At 40.3% G+C, this 12,473-nt stretch overlaps 1 protein-coding gene across 2 annotated transcripts in view; it reads right to left on the reverse strand.

The window, feature by feature from the left end:
- The window catches only part of LOC119739033 (GDP-mannose 4,6 dehydratase-like), a 67,486-nt gene that overhangs the window by 11,008 nt on the left and 44,005 nt on the right, over nt 1-12,473 (reverse strand). The gene's annotated exons all lie outside the window — the stretch shown is intronic.

Below are 12,473 nucleotides of genomic sequence, written 5' to 3' on the forward strand. Positions count from 1 at the left end.
CAAAAGGCAAACTGAGACTGACATTTGATGGCCCAATACAATTTCCGAAACTTTTTTTTTCATGATTTCACATGTACTGTTACAATGTACATTAATGTTCAGTCGAAAAAAAATATATGCCTATTGGGCAGATGCAAATGTTTTAAAAATAAGAGGTGTTTCCTTCTGATTCTTTGGAGTCAGCTTTTCTTGCTGTGAACCATCCTTCAACCTTGGGACATGACAACTAAAATTCCCCGAAAACTCAGATCAACATTTACAATTACACTGACGGGGCCAGTCAATAAGCACTTGCCAAGAACACCAATGTCATCAACATCATTAAACCGCAATTTCAAGATTAAATGTCTAATCTTATCAATACAATTTTCATTAGACTAGGATTAGTGTCAATTAAGGGGAACGCACAAGTGGTTCATTAATCAAAAATACGTTAAGCCACTCCTTGCCCCCGCTTTGAACTCTCTCACTATTTTGTAACCGCTGCCAAACCTTGTACATGTACTGCAGCCCTTTAAAATGTCAGGCTTCACCGGCTGGGCCTCTGTCTTGTGTCTGTTCCTCTTGTTTTTGAAATCTCTGATCATTTCCGCCTCACCCAGGGGCAGTTTGAAAGTCTTTTCTACTGCTCACAAAACTGCCAAGGATAGATAAACACCCCAGCCATATTTCCTAAACCACCCCATTAAATTAAAAAGAGGAGAAACACTTTTAGAAATGCATTCTGTACGTGTAACATTCACTTGTTTACTTGGTCATTCCTCAGAGATTAATTGTGTGCCCACCTTTGCAAGTTTATTTTTGGTCTATATACGCATTCTTTACAGTATAGTGCTTTCTTATTATTTTTTTAAAATCAAGGTGTATGACATCACTGAACTTTTCCTTGGGGAAACAAAAAGAAATCTTAAAAATGGACCAAAAACAGAAAAAAAGTTCCTGCTTTGTTTGGTCAGGAAGAATAAAGTGCTACATGTAACTACATGCATGTTTACATGTACATGTAATTTAACATTAATAAAGTGGATGATAAAGTGGAAACCATGATGATAGTGTGATACTGATTATAATAGGCAATGCTTCCATTTTGAGATTGTCAAAAAAAAGGAAAAAAAAAGACCAATATTGAAGGCAATTGTAAACATTATGGAAACCAGAAGTTTGGTAGTTCATTACCGGTATTTCAACACAGAGAAATGACAAATATTCCTCTGCAGAGTAAAATCTTCATTAAATATTGATTGTACATGCACATGGAATATATTTGAACAAGTAAATTGTAGAGATTTTTTTAAAAATAAGTATTGCACTCTTTTCTCCACTTTGGATACAGCACCAGAACACCCTAAAACTCAACACTTCTGTTTAATTTTGTATAACACGCCAACAACAGAAGAAAACAACAAACAAACACAGCATGGACAATTATCAATGTGCCACAAAAAACAACTCCGCTATAAAGCTTCCTTTTGTCATCAAATTCCTTTTGTCGCCAGGGATAAAAACAGTCTTCCAAACTGACCCGGGCATGAACTGACAGTGCCCATGACTAAACCCCTGCCAGTTGACCCCCTATAATCCCCTCAAAATATACCCACCCCAAATTGACATGGATACAGTCATTTGGAGCTTACTTGTTAAGCCCCAGCCCTTTGTAGGGTGAATATCAAGCAGCAATCTGGGCAAAACTGTGAACAACAACAGATTAAGCCAAACAATTGAAAATTGTCACTGCTGGGCTTGTACATGGAGAATAAGCTTGCGGTCTCCAACTGAATGATTGAATCAACCTCCAACAACCCCTTCAATCCCCGTTTACAACCTCACAAAGAGGACGGCAGACAAGAGCAACTCAAAACTTGTCATCTTGTTGCTCCTTAACTTTTATTCCAATGAAGACCGCACAATGTGTCTATACAGTCGAAGGACCTTTCATTATGTGGCCGTATGTGGCAGTGTACCGCCGTGAGGTCCAACACAGCCGGAACAAATCCCTTAAGTTCCAGAAACAAAAAGGCGGCGTCCAATTTGAGATTCTTTGGGATTGGGGGCCAGTGTAGTCTGTAATTGGCCCCTTTGTCCCCAGGCAATAGCGCGACAGATAATTACCCTGCGTCACTTGTCTCTTTCTGTCCTATTCGCTGTTGTCCTGACAAATCTCTCCAAGGATATCCAATTTTTTTTTATTCCCTCCTTTTCTCAGAAGATTTCTTGTAACATCCCCCCCCTTTTTTCCTTCAATTCAATGACAAGTTTTACTGTAAGTATTTGAACAAGAAATGGGGGGTGTGACTAAAATCTTAAGTAGGAGCTCAGTGACTTGTATTGGCTTGAGGTCAGAAGCTGACTGGGACACAGGGCTCACATCCCACAATTATTTGACCATGAATACGGTTACAAAACTAACAATATCACTTGTATGTTAAAACTGTCACAGCTTTCCTCCACATGTAGGTCCCAACCTTTAACATTTTACATGATTGAAAACAAACAAAAACAAATGCAGGTAGGCCTACAGAAATAGAAAAGACTGCATAAACATGAATGACTTAATAGAAATTTCACTTGATATTAATTTGTTTGTCGATTTAAAAATTGAGTAAATTCGATTTGATTGGACTTGAATATATTTCGTATTACCTCTTTTAATAATATTAAGAGACAAGAAATTCAGACAAATAACAAATACAGACATACATGTACACGTGTATATATACATGTATATTAAAAATGGGATAGCAAATGATAGTTCTTCAACTTAAGTTGCAGTTTATTTACTTTACATGTACATGTATATGTATATGTACATGTTTGTACATGTACTTCTTCAATAAAGCCACACTCAACTCTCGACTTTTTGATATCAGAACAAAAAAGAAAATAATATGAAAGTTGATGGGGAAAAAAGAAACAAAACCACTTATTGAACGTGAGTAAAGGATGTGACAAAATATAGCACATGCTGCCTACATGTACATGTACACGTGTACATGAAATCTACATGCAATTGTAATGTAAGCTTGTAGCCATATTATTTTTTTTACATAAAAGAGTTTTTAGAAGAGATATAAAAAAACCCAATACTTCACGTAAATTCCAACAAAATGCACATGGTAAAGTTTTGCACAACAATACATTTCTAAAGGTCAGTAAAAGGAATGGCTAGCTGTGAACTGAGTGAAACTGTATGGCCACTAGAGGGCGCCAGCTTTGTTCAATGGATGGCACTTCCTCAGTTAAGTGGCAAGGTTTTCCATGACATCTGTAGCAAACTACACACAACCGTCTAGATCGTATTATGAACTCGATTCCCAAACCCCATTCTGCTGTGCCAGTCACGCTGAGCAACAGCAAAAGCAGCAGCAGAGACGGCGCCCACGAGAGAGAAAGAAAAACCCAGCCCAATTGAAAATGAATCACAACACAATGGCCGCTCCGTCCAGGGATATTATCCCAGTGAGCTGACCTCCTGCGGGACTTTGATTGACAGGGGCTAATTTTGCAACTCAGCCTTTTCCCATTGTGCCCTTTTTTTGGGGGGGGGGGGGGGGAGCTATGTTCACGACGATGGGGGAAATTCTCCCAAGATTGAAACCTGCACTATATATATCGGGAGAACATGACTGCTGAACGAGGGCCCGAATTTCCTTCAGTCGATTGGGCAGAATACTATACAGACACCTGGCCATAACAGGCCCCCATATTCACCCGCTTAGATATCAAAACACATCACTGCAAGTACATGTACTCCTTCATTCCCCCCCCCCCCAACGTTCCCCTTGTGCATGTGCGTGTTATGATAGACAGCCCTCTTCCGGCCACGTATGCTAACCATCAGGGCCAAAACCGACTTTGCTCTGATTATAACCCAAAGCTGAGCTGTCTTCCTCTCAATTTGTTCCAACGTCAATGTCATGGCAATTTTTTTTTTTTTTGTGCAATTTCCTCCCCATTGTGTTGGGTTGGCAGTTGCACCCCGTTGCGGAGTGAGGCTATCAGAACCGAAAGTGACCCAAGGTCGCCAGGGAGACAGGATTCTGACATTTTCCCTCCTTTTTCTCCCCACACACAAAACCCGCAATAATTACAACTAGAATGTGTATAGGTACATGCATACATTGGAGTATTAGTCTTTTTTGTACAGCGAAATTGTCACATGACTTTTCTAATGTTACGTTGACTGCCTGACTGATTGATGCACAATATAGCGTCTGTGACAGATTCCAATTACGACCACAATTTCTTAATTGAAACTGCTGTCATTTGAAACGACTGAGGAACATCTGACAATCAAAAGAGATGAACAACAAGTCTGCATGAGACAAGATGAATTTATCAGAAAATGATAGTTCGCTCCCTTTTGATTATCGAAAACAAAATATTCCACTTTTGATTTTTGCAGGCAGTTCTTTTGCTTTGGGGAAATGAAAAAATAATGGATTCCCACACTTATAGCTTTTATAACAAACAACATACATTTGTACACTGTACATGTTGATAAAATGAAGCCTGCAGAGCCACATTTGTAAACTTGATTCCAGTGTGATCTCCATTTATCATTGTAAGACAATCCACCCTAAACCCCTCCCCAGGATTTTTTCCAACCTGTGGGGGATGTTTTTTTGTCGTGATTCAACAACTTGCGAAGCCACGGCCCTCTTAAGGGCCCCGAAAAAGGTTTTAACTTTAGAAGTTCTCTGGTGTATTTTATAGCAAATCTGAGGGTCTTTAAGGAAGATTTTTTTCATAAAATTCAAAGGAGATTTATAATATTTTTAAATAAAAATAGAATCAACATTTTACAAACATTACAACTTCCTCAACTGGAAAAGTATGGATTAAAAGTAACTTTCAAATTAAGAAATAGGGCGAAGAAAAAAAAAAACTCTTGCTTCCGATCACATTCCTTGCAAAAATAGGTTTGGTAGGTCAGAATAGTTTTTTATTGTTCAAAATTTTTTTTTTTTCGCTGACTGAATGGAACTTGGAGCAAGGAATCATGCGCATCAGGGCCTGGATTATTTCATTCTCGCCACGAAAGTTTTCGAGACTGGTCATCAAAAGTGATAGAAACTTGCCAAGTTTAATACCTAATATAAAAATACATGTATATGGGGAAAAATAATGTAGAATTTAAGTCGTCCACACCACTTTGCTCAATGTTACTCACGAAGGCTGCTGGCCAGGACTGGCCGTATATCACATCACGCACACGGTGCACTGTGTATTGTAGCGGGGAACCACCCACATGCTGTGGCCTAAAATCTTGCAGTAAACATGCTACGCTCTGTCCCTTCAAGTATGAGTGGTACAACATCATTATAAATATTTCAAACGGAAAATACCGTACATGGGCCTTCCCAGAAGACAGAGATTAGGTTCTGGGACTTAATTCGCAGAAATTCTCTTTCTTCATCGATGGTTGTTTGGTATTTTTACGATCCAAATTCCACCTGTTTATAGACACGGACACGTGCACAAATTTACAGGGAGCCAGACACCCCTTCTATTCATCGGTCAGCAATCGTATAGATCGGCACAATAAACAACACTTTTCCTGGATACACTTTTCTGCTGTAAACGATGAGTTTATCAAGTGACAACAGTTTAATTTTCACTCACTTTTTCTAAAAAAAATTCTCAACTTACCACCTGCCTCCCCCCTTTAATCCAAATTACACTGAACTCGGAGACCACATATTTTGAATCGAAAAATCTGGAATTCCGGAACAATCCGGAAAATTCTCATGCCTGACTTAAGACATTTCATGGCACAGCAGAGTCTGTGTATGTGTTACCAAATGCAGCAGGACAAGATTATGACACCAGGCCAGGATCCAGAATCAACTAAAGCAGAGGCCGATTGGAAAAGTGAGACTGATCAGATAGGTTCGCACAGACTATCCATGAGTTCAACTTGATTGGAGATTCTACACTTAATACGGTACTTAAGTCAGCTTAAAAAGAAAGGAAAATTTAAACCCAAAATCTGACAACACTCAAATCTTAATTCATTAGGCATCACATGGACAAGCATATTTGTGCCCCTCTCTCGGCCAAAATGGATAAGTGGCAGGTAAATATACAGCATTCCAATTGCAGACCTTAATTCTTTAATGTCTTCAGTGATGTTTTGTGGAAACAGTTCTTCAGTGATTGACAACTGCAGAGTGGTTCCGATTCAAACATTGGCGGAGAGAAACAAAGTTGTTCCCTAAAAACAAACAAGTTTGGCAATTTTAGAGGGAGAGGGACCAGATGTCATATGCTGTTAAACGAAAAAGGAATATTAATTGGGAATACAGTAATCATATATACTCGGAAAGTGATTTGTGAAGTTAGACTAGGACACATAATATCCTACATACAGTACATGGAAAATTGAATGCTATGAAGTTTTTGTGAAAGCTATGTACAGTACTTCAGAATGTGCACTGAAGAGGAAACATAGAGGTTGTTTAATACTCTTTTAGCCTCTGGGTGCCATGTCTGGGCGGGATGCAGCACTGGATGACTCTTTCAATTAAGACAAATCCAAGACAATCCTCAGCCTGAAACCATCCCCTAACCAGGACCAGAGAAAACACAACCTAACTCCTTTCCTTTCTCCCCAGCTTTGGACTAGAGTCAGTTTTTCTCTCTTTTTCGAGGCCAAAGACCTCGGACAGGGTCATCTGCACTGTGCTGCCAGACAAACTGGGTCATGTGACCTCTGTTCTCTCCTGTGATATCATCCATGCCTCTTCTTTTGCGTATCATCTCTGTGTTTAACCTCCCTCTACCTCTCCCCCCCCCCCCCAACTAAAAAACTCCATCGATGAGTACTGGCCGATTGGGTACCCAAGGGCCGACAGATGTTGACAGTCAAAATAAAAAGCGCTTTACTCCTGCCTGTGACACTACTTGGGAGGCACTGGGCACCTGACATGTGTTGAGCTGAGGGAAGGCTCCGATGGAGGCACGAAAAAAACCCAGGGATGGGAATAGAGACGATAGACTGACGAACAGGGGAGGGGAGGAGGACAAGAACAAGGGGCTAGAGAAACGGGGAAATGATGGACAACAAATACCGCCCCGAAATGGGTCTTGGATTGAGATGGTGGAAAAATATTTGAGCTGCGCGGTGTAAACAGAGGGGTGGCTTTGCTGATGGGGCGAGTGGCAGAAACAGATTGAAAGATGGAGAGAGGAAGGCGGAATAGTAAAAGGGGCAACATTAAGCTCCAGTATATAAGTTACAAAATTGTTACCAGATGAGGTGTTTTGTGGGAGTTGAAATTGGCTAATTTTTCCAACACAAAACATAATTTACACAATTCCAAGTCCTGGAAAAGAAAAGAATATTGTTGTAAAGTGGTGCTTGGTGGAAAATGTGTACACACATACAGTTTTGAAACAATTTTGCATTAATTTCAAGGATTTAAAGACCATCAGATCATTTGCAATGGGAACATTTGTTTGTGCTGAGGTCTAATGCATATCAACGAAACCCTTTCCAGAAACACAAAGACGATTGGGGACCACAATTCCAGAGATAGTTTTCCTTCTCATTCTACGCATTTGTTGCACAGAGTGAGTCCCAAAGTACAAACTATATAATGTTTGTGTATTTTATACAAATCTGGTACGGTTCAGGGAAGGCAAGAATTGGGCTGCATACGTTTGTTAACACTTGACTGCTCCTTAAATTAATCAAACCCGACAAATTCCCCTTCTTTGTCCGTGAAATACCTCCGAGCACACTGCAGGGTCAGGGACAAGACCTATGCACACCTTTTTGTGAAGCGTTGGTCGCCAATATAGAAGCTGGATAGAAAAAAAATAATAAAAAACTTGGTATGTTTGCAATGCTGGATATGAAGAGCCAGTCAGCCAGATAACATGCCATTGTGTGGTATCATTGGCCGTGCCAATTTGCGGAACCATATTGTCGCCCCAAGTCCTATCGTCAAAGTCAGCAGGAGGCATGGCATTGTTGGCATGACGTGATCCTTTGGTGACAGTTTGGTGCACTTTTTGGAACCACAAAACATCAAAGTTATCAGGAAATAAACAAACAATGAACAAATAAATACAAAATATTGAATATAATTTCGAAATGGAGTGTCACGGTTCATGTGTGCATGTCTATTATTTACAAAATAAATGGCTGGATTTTAATCAAAAGTAAAACTGCTTTATGTCCCATGTCTGAAACATTTTCAAGGAGTATCATCAGTAATTTTTTTTTTTTAAACGCCGACTGTAAAAAAACCCCAGGCACCAACAAAAACAAATTCCTCTGGAAAAGAATGGGAAAACAAACCCAGCTTCTGAAAGCAAACATCAGAATGAAAACAACGCAGGAAAAACAAAAACATATTTGTTTTAACCCATTTTCAAGTTGACCAAAATTTGATGCCAAGTGAAAATACACTTTTCATGGAGAATTGACATACCGTATGTTTTCCAGGGTAACAGTATGTACAAATGTATGCATAACACCTTCTCCCAGGAAAGTAAATCCATCAACAGAATTAATCAAGCGCCTAGAGGGTATCTTTCCTGTACAAATGTTTATTTCAAACAGACACCCTGATGGACAGCATCGGTGAAGATTTCCTCCAGTTTACAAGCTGGATTGAGGCATGTACACAGACAATTAAATTAATGGGCAGCAGCATTCACAAGTGTCGCAATAAAACATGATACCCTACTTGAACGAAAATTAAGACACATCTGCCAAAATACTGCAATTACATTAATACATTGCACACTCCAAAGCAGGCTGGCAGCACAGCTGTCTGTTACCAAGTCTCCCGCCCAAACACCCCTGAACGTGTAGCCATGAACATTTTGCCATAATGTGCATGTACATGTATGCATCCCATAAAACTAAAGGACTCAGACCTAAGATTGCATAAACAGTGTTGGGCGCAATGCATTTTGTGGAATGGGGGGGGGGGGGGTTCACAAGTCTCAACACTCCATGACAAACAGAACTGCAAAGAGAAAGAGAGAAAAAAGATGGAAACAAATCCTGAACATGAAGTGTCACATGAGGGCGCCACACTATCCTCATGGTCTCACTGCCAATGCACAGTACACACAGTCTACAAATTTCCCCCACTGACTTTGTGTAGTTTTAGCTGCAATACAGTGTACATTATGCAATGGAGTCGAGTGATCACATAGACATTTCCTCTTTAAGCAGCATATATATATGTGTGTGTACTGAGTGGAATAAAAACGTGACTGAAAAAAGGAAACTCTAGATATATGTTAAGAAGGATATTGTCATGATTATGCATGAGGGCCAGTTTTTCCATCCGACTGACATGTAATCTGACATTTCCGCTCCATTGGAAACATTGTCCTTGCCCCTATTATCAGAACATTGGGTTGCAAGATCAAGAGAATGAAGGGGGAAAAGAGAGAAGAAATATTAAAATATAACGTAAAGCAATCCTGCGTGCATAATGCGTGAGGCTCGCCTAATGGCTGCCTAGCTGGTCACGTCTGAAAGAGAAAAGGCGTGGTGCCAGTGCAGACTTCCGCCGTACATGGATTTAATGGACAGGATTTTCTGCACAAATGGGCACCAACAAAAAATGGGTGCAGACGTTCCGCTGGGAGAGAGAGAGAGAAAAAAAAAATGAAAGAAAGGCATGGGAACAATTCTGAGCATGCACCGCACTGTAATACCCGAAGAAACATCACTCTGGAAATGAATACATATCTATGTTCGTGTATGTCATGCATGAATTTAACTATAGAAAGTTTGCTCAGTAACTGTCCAGCAACTTTTTCAGAGCTTTCTGAGAGCTAGTTAGAGAAGAACGTTATAAAAATACTTTGGTGGAACTCAAAGCCACTGCTTTACAACTTTACATTGAGTTTGTCTGAGTCGGCTGGCCAGTTACAATGTATGAATGATGCTGTTGCACATGCTGTAGTACATGCAGGTCACATACCGGTACATGTGACATGGAATTGAATTTGGGGGAAGGAGGGGGGTGGAGGTGGGAGGGGGGTTTGGTGCCCAGGGCTCCAACCATTTCCACCTGCCCGTTCTCAGGGCAAATGGCCAGGGGCGCTGCCCTACCGGTAGATTGGACAATCGGGGAGCAAGGCAAGCCAGCCACCGGTAGTTGTAGCTAGAGAATGAGTACAAAGGATGAAAGTCAGCATCTTGGAGTTCAATGGCCTCTCCTCTTTGTCTTTACAAAGCAGGTCCTGTTCTGAAGATTCTTTTCATGTTGGTAATTAATTAAAAACAAAAAAGATCACATGGGGAATTGAACAAAAACAGCATCGAATATAATGTTGACAAGATCAAATAAGAGAAACAAAGCAAAGTAAATTAACGGAGGAACCGGTAGCTAATGGGCACAACATATATCTGAAATTGTTAACTGCTTCATGTTAAATCATCTACATAATTTATATCACTCACTAATGTACATGCACACTAACTACATGTACATGTATTCCGATTCCGAGCAATGTACATGTACATGTACATGAACATGTACGTACATGTACGGTAAGTATACCAAGTTTTTACATGGATTTGGTGTTGTTGCATGTTTTACAATGTACATTGTACATCACAAACAAAATAATGTACATGTACAGCAATTGCTGGACAAAGAATAGGCCTAATAGTGCCAAATGATGACTCAATGATTACAGAGCTGTTATCTTAGTATCCTTACAATGTACGTACTTTTACCTCAAAACCCCTCGGTAAACCCTCTCACAGGGTATCCTGAAGGCTTTTAATTAAAGACTCAAGAGTTGCTCAATCCAAACTTCCATTAAACCCCATCCCCATGTCTGGGTCAGGAAATCGACATACTGGTATATAGAACTACAGGCTAGTCCCTAGTGAGTGAAGGATTACCGTACGGGGCTTGGTTCCCAATTAACATTCATTAACGTTGTCTGTAATATTACAAAAGGGGCGGAGGAAAGTAGAGGTTGCAACATAACCCCAATTTACATGGCTCAAGTCAGGGCATCAGACGGCATGATGCGATAGGGGAAAATCTGGGCCATGAAATTAATTGTAGCACTGGGGTTAATCCCCGCTAGCTCTCTCAGGGAGAAAAATAGCCTGGAGGCCTGGCATTGCCATTCCCTCCTGCTGGAGCATCAAGCCAACAAATCTCCCGCATCAAGCGGTCTGCTTACTGTCTTCTCTTAAGACTCCAAAAAGCCACACATCTGCTCCCTTGTGTTGCAACCACCGCTGTGCTCTCCCCTACCGTCCTCCAATGTCCCAGGGAGGCAGAGAGAAGGTTGGCCAGATACTTGGCCCTCTAAAGATCTGGTTACATGATTATTGGCCAGATCGGGTGTAATGGAGAGGCCGTAATTTTTTTCATTTTTTTTTTACAGGACAGTGGACATTCCGATGGGCAAGATCACTCCCCTTTGTTTCTTCTGGCCACCATCTGTTGTCCAAAAGAGCTTTTGTCAACCTTGTTCCATCAATCAAAATTTGATGTCATTTTTAAGGGAGACCTAAAGTAATTTTGGACAAATTGGAGGCCGATCTGTCTTTATAAAAAAAATATTGGCAAGACATACATTCTTTGGTGCTATCGATTGCGGGGCCCCTGCTGGTTCAATTGTGGTATTCATTGAACTTCTCAATGTCACAGCTGATGATCATTGAATCAGCTGAAATTTAAACCAAAACTCCTGAATTCCATTAAAGGGCTTTGCTGTGATGCAACTCTTAAATGAGGTACATGTACATGTATCATCCCTTTTGAACACAAAGAACAATCTAAGACTTTCACTATCAAATTTCTAATTGCATTCCTTTAATTTCTAGTACACTGTATACCAAAAGATAGGAATCTACATACATGATCAGCCTTCCAAATCTGAAACAAAAGTTGTGCTATTGGGGAACAGAAATGACAGATACTCGGAAGCCTACATGTAAATCAATATCCATTGGTCTTTGCAAACAATAAGAGGAAGCAATGATATAAATGTAGACAGGTGGCTAACCAACTCATGCCTCCCTCCTATCCAGGTGAAAAAAGGTTGAAGATTGCACACTAGTTGTGTGCTGTATTGTTAATTCAAATCACAACATGTTAGCGTGCCCAATGGTAGCTACCGGTACATGTACATGACATGTACACTGTACATGATTGTATACGTCATTATGCAAGGCAGGCAAATGTATCCAGTTCTTTTCATCAGAGCCACTGAGGGCCAGCCCTGAATAATTATACCATCTAGAGAATGGCAGTCATTACAAAAACACTGAAAACAATGCCAGAATCAATACTGGGCTTATGAGATGATGGGGGGGGGGGGGGGGGGAACAATTGAAGGTCTTTATTGAATGGACAGGAAAACAGCTGGTTAAGCAGATGAGGGTGGTAGGTTGCGACCATGGCTTTGGAAGACAAAAGAGAAGAGATAGTAGTGGAAAAAATCATCCCAACTTTAAATTTTCCTCTTAAAAT

Source organism: Patiria miniata, unplaced genomic scaffold (genome assembly GCF_015706575.1).
Source record: "Patiria miniata isolate m_02_andy unplaced genomic scaffold, ASM1570657v1 HiC_scaffold_30, whole genome shotgun sequence".
NCBI lineage: Eukaryota > Metazoa > Echinodermata > Asteroidea > Valvatida > Asterinidae > Patiria > Patiria miniata.